The sequence below is a fragment of the Anopheles arabiensis genome (genome assembly GCF_016920715.1).
Source record: "Anopheles arabiensis isolate DONGOLA chromosome X unlocalized genomic scaffold, AaraD3 X_pericentromeric_contig0001, whole genome shotgun sequence".
Taxonomy (NCBI): domain Eukaryota; kingdom Metazoa; phylum Arthropoda; class Insecta; order Diptera; family Culicidae; genus Anopheles; species Anopheles arabiensis.
Genome location: NW_024412079.1, coordinates 230,001 through 234,860, shown reverse-complemented (window position 1 = coordinate 234,860; position 4,860 = coordinate 230,001). Strand labels below are relative to the sequence as shown.

General features: G+C 53.0%; 1 pseudogene; it reads right to left on the bottom strand.

The window, feature by feature from the left end:
* Window positions 1-1,509: 1,509 nt before the first annotated feature.
* The window catches only part of LOC120907039, an 8,584-nt pseudogene continuing 5,233 nt past the window's right edge, over window positions 1,510-4,860 (bottom strand).

Here is a 4,860-nt window from a genome sequence, read left to right as displayed (position 1 = left end):
CCGCCGCAGGTGACATTTCGCGTCGGTGACGTGGAAGTCCAGTCTTCTAGGAGCATCAGGTACTTGGGCGTGCAGCTCCAAGATCACCTGAAATGGCGAGATCACGTCACGAAAGTCTCCGAAAAGGCGTCGCGCGTGGTGGCAGCTGTAACGCGCCTCATGCAAAACCACAGCGGCCCCAGGACGGCCAAGTCAAGGCTGCTGGCGTATGTGGCAGAATCGGTGTTGCGGTATGCTGCTCCCGTCTGGGCGGAGGCAACTCGGGTGCGTGAGTGCCGACGGATGCTGCAACGAGTACAGCGAAGAGCCGCCATCAGGGTGGCACGGGCATTCCGTACCGTCAGGTATGAGACGGCCACCCTGCTCGCTGGACTCGTACCGATATGCCACCATCAACGAGGATGCCCGGGTCCATCAACAACTCCTTGCTCCAGACCGTGCTGCAACGAAGGAGGACATCCGGGCGACTGAGAGGCAGTTTACCATCGACTGCTGGCAGAAGGAATGGGATGCCGACGCACTGCAACAGGATGCTAGCCGGCACACGCGGTGGACGCACCGTGTCATCCCATCGGTCGGTGACTGGCAGTCTAGGAAACATGGAGACATGACTTTTCATTTGGCGCAGGTTCTGTCCGGACACGGATTTTTCCGTGACTACCTGTGCCATAATGGATTCACGTCGTCCCCAGACTGCCAGTTGTGCGTCGGCGTCCCAGAAACGGCGGAGCACGCGTTCTTCGAGTGTCCACGATTCGCTGCGGTACGTCAGGAGCTACTAGGCGAGGGGGGTCCAGACCCTGTCTGTCCTGACACCCTCCAGCGGCATTTGCTGCGCGATGCCGAGAGCTGGAGCCGTATATGCGAAGCTGCTACAGATAACGGCCCAGCTGCAGCGAGCGTGGACGAGGAGCGGCAGCACTGGCGGTTCACGTCATCGAGCACCATACCGACGACGTGATTCAGTTAGAGGCTCAACGCGCCGAGGTGCGACGGGCCCGAAACGTGAGACGAAACGCCAACCGGCGAGCAGCAACAGCACGTCGGCGGGAAGAACGTCGAGCTGGACTTCCCCCAACCCCACCGGCTTCACCACGCACCGCTCAGCGACGTGCAGCGCTTCGTGAACGGCAAGCGCGGTTTAGAGAGAGGAGGCGAAACCGTCGGCTCTCGGAGTGTCCAGCCGGGCAAGAAGCGATGACGATGACGGCCGAGCAATCGCGGAACACGCTGACGGACCGTCTCGTGAGACATCGCAACAGGTGGAGGAGGCTGCAGCAGTAGTCGAAGACGGTGGCCTGCCGCTGCTGAACAAGTGGCAGCGGTCGAGGCGGAAGTTGCCTCCCGCTAGATTCACAGCGCTGCAGTAGAAGCAGCGAAAGCTGAACCAGAAGACTCCGACTGAGTACGATAGGAGTAAAAGAATTTTAATTTATTTGAATTTGAATAAAAGTGAAAGGTGCAAAAGCACGGTTGCAGATTGGCCAAATACGGCTCAGGACCCCCTTCAAAAAAAACCCTCGCGGGTATACATTGTAGGTGGGTGAGGATTCTATAAAATAAAAGAAACCCGTTATAAAAAAAAAAAAAAGCCAGTTATCCCTGTGGTAACTTTTCTGACACCCTTGCCAAAAACTCGTTATAACCAAAAGGATCGTAAGGCCAAGCTTTCGCTGTCCCGAAGTGTACTGAACGTTGGGATCAAGCCAGCTTTTGTCCTTATGCTCAGCGTGTGGTTTCTGTCCACACTGAGCTGACCTTTGGACACCTCCGTTATCGTTTTGAGATGTACCGCCCCAGTCAAACTCCGCACCTGGCACTGTCCATGACGTGGACCGAAAGGACCTGTCCAGGAGTCTTCGAGCCGGGCGGCGCGCGGAACCGGGGCAAACGTGACATCATAAACGATCGACCGCGCAGAAGCAGTGCACCACGAATGCACCGACGTACGCAAGCTTGTACCCTTGCGGGCCACGGCTCACGGTCGGACAAGCGGGTAACACGCTACACACGACGATGCTACGATGCAGTCTCCCCGGCGGCACCACCCAGCGACACACTGGACGCTGAGCGAGAAACACGGCGCATTGGGCGCGCGCAGGCGAACCGCCGCCACAGCCCCCGGAGGAGGTGCGCGCACGATCCGGACCTGGGGCCCGCGCTTGTTCCACCCAATCATGTAAGTAAGGCAACAGTAAGAGTGGTGGTATCTCAGAGGCGAGCTCCACGAGGAAGCCCTCCCACCTATGCTGCACCTCCTATATCGCCTTACAATGCCAGACTAGAGTCAAGCTCAACAGGGTCTTCTTTCCCCGCTAGTGCATCCAAGCCCGTTCCCTTGGCTGTGGTTTCGCTAGATAGTAGATAGGACAGAGGGAATCTCGTTAATCCATTCATGCGCGTCACTAATTAGATGACGAGGCATTTGCCTTTTTTTTTTTTTTTTTTTGTTATCGAAGGGGAAATCTTGCATAAGACACCTGGGTGATCAACCCCGGTAGTGTGAGATTCTTACTCACTAAAACCCTCCGTGCCTTCAACCGGCCCCGAGTGGATCACCCGTTAGGTATCGACGTCACTCGGGCGGTGGATGTCCATCATCCCAGGCAACGAATGGCTTCCAACAGTGGTGATTAGCCACTGTCTAGCCCTCGGCGATGAAGCTACGATGAACTACGATGAATTCTGTCGTTACTGTCGTCACTGTCGCTGCTCTGCAAGGCCAACTGGATGTTGGCGAGCAAAGCACGTCGTTCGCCTCGTTCGATGACGTGTCTTCGATGTTGTTGTCGAATCATAATCGTCCGTACTGCTTGATGAACCATGCTCCAGTTATATCTGTTAGCAGACATAACGTCGATGATGTTCTCCGGCGTTAACTCCTCGTCGACTTGATGCTGAAGTCTGATGATCAATTCACGATGACGTACACAATGGAATATCGTGTGTTCGGCGTCCTCAGGTTCCTCGCACGCATCGCATAGCGGCGAACCCGTTAACTGCATCCGATGAAGCTGGTAGGCGTAGAAGCCATGGCTGGAAAGAAACTGAGAAAGAAAGAAATCTACACCACCAAATCTTCTACTTATCCATCTGTTGACGTCGGGTATGAGACGGTATGTCCACCGACCGTGAACACTCTCATCCCATTCTCGTTGCCATCGTTCCATAGTTGTGACACGTTCCATGTTACGTGCAACCGATCCGGCGATGTTCTCTGCTCGTCTCCGATGAAAAGTCCTGGAGTCCTCGTCCAGGAGGAGATGAAGCGGGATCATTCCCGCAAGCACGCAGACTGCATCATGAGAAGTTGTCCTGAAAGAAGAGATAACTCGCTGGACTACTGGCCGGTAAAACCGACGTAGCCATTGTCTACGGTTAGCAAATCTAAGAGTATGACACCAAATGGGCGAGGCATACCGGACCTTCGCCACAACAGTAAGAGCAATTGCTCGCCTAGCATTACTACTCGGACCTGCCTTATTAGGCATCATCCTTACCAAGGTGGTCCATAGCTTCGTCGCTCTCTCCACCGCATACCTGATGTGTGAAGTGTAATCGAGGCGGTCATCTAAGACCATCCCCAAATACTTTAAGCTGCGCGACGAATGTACTACATGATCACCTACCCTGATAGCCCCATGCTGTATCCTCTGATGGGAACTGACCATAATAAACTCGGTCTTGGTCGGGGCTATCTTTAATCCGTTGTCGGTCATCCATCGGTCGATGATGCGAATCTGACTGGAAACGAGAATTTCAATATCATCAACACAATTACCTTCCACCAACAATACTATATCGTCTGCATAGCCGATAATCCGTGCACCTTCCACCATTGCAACTCGTAGGACTCCGTCGTACATGAGGTTCCATAACGTTGGGCCAAGTACCGAGCCTTGAGGTACACCCGATGTGACTGCAATCTCTGCCGGTCCATCTGTGGTATCATACATCAGCACACGATTCCTAAAATAATCACCAATGATATCATAAAGATATTTAGGAGTGTTTATTCTCTGTAAAGCATTTGCAATCGCCAACCATGAAGCACTGTTAAAAGCATTAGTAACATCTAATGTAACAACCGCACAATACCGTCCACTGTATCTGTTTCTACTTCTAGCTACCGAAACAATGTCCACTACCCGTTGAATCGCATCAACTGTTGATCGACGACTTCTGAAACCAAATTGGTCGTCAGACAGTCCGTTGACCTCCTCGATGTGTGCATTTAGCCGTTGCACTATGATGCGTTCTAAACCTTTACCTGCCCCGTCTAGTAGACAATGGGCGAACTGAACCCGGTTCCCTGGTGGTTTGTTCGGCTTCGGTATTAACACCAACCTCTGCCTTTTCCACTCATCGGGGAACTTCGCGTTCTCTAAACAGCCTTGGTAAACCCTGCAATGCATCGGTTGCAGTCAACATACCAACTTTCAGCGCCTCATTCGGGATACCATCTGGTCCCGGCGCCTTCTTGTTAGGTAGTCTCCTGGCAACCGCAAGAATCTCATCATTAGTTACCCTTTCAAACTCTCGTGGCTGATCGATACGATAATCAGGCCACACCGTGTTTGGGTGAGTAGGAAAGCTCGCTCACCACTTCCCTAAACTCGTCCAATGTCATGGTTCGGGGTCCAATCGAACCCTCGGCCACTTTCTTGAACGTATGATATACTATACCAAATGATGCGTTGTTCGCTGTTCCCAGGAACTCTTTCCACTTCCTCTGTCGGGTATGCTTGATCAATCGCTTGAGGGCATTCCGTGCCACCTTGAACTCGTCCCTAAAAGTAGAATAGAGATCAGTATTAAAAGCTCTTTGCGCTAATCGATCGCGGTGTTTGCACTCTTTGC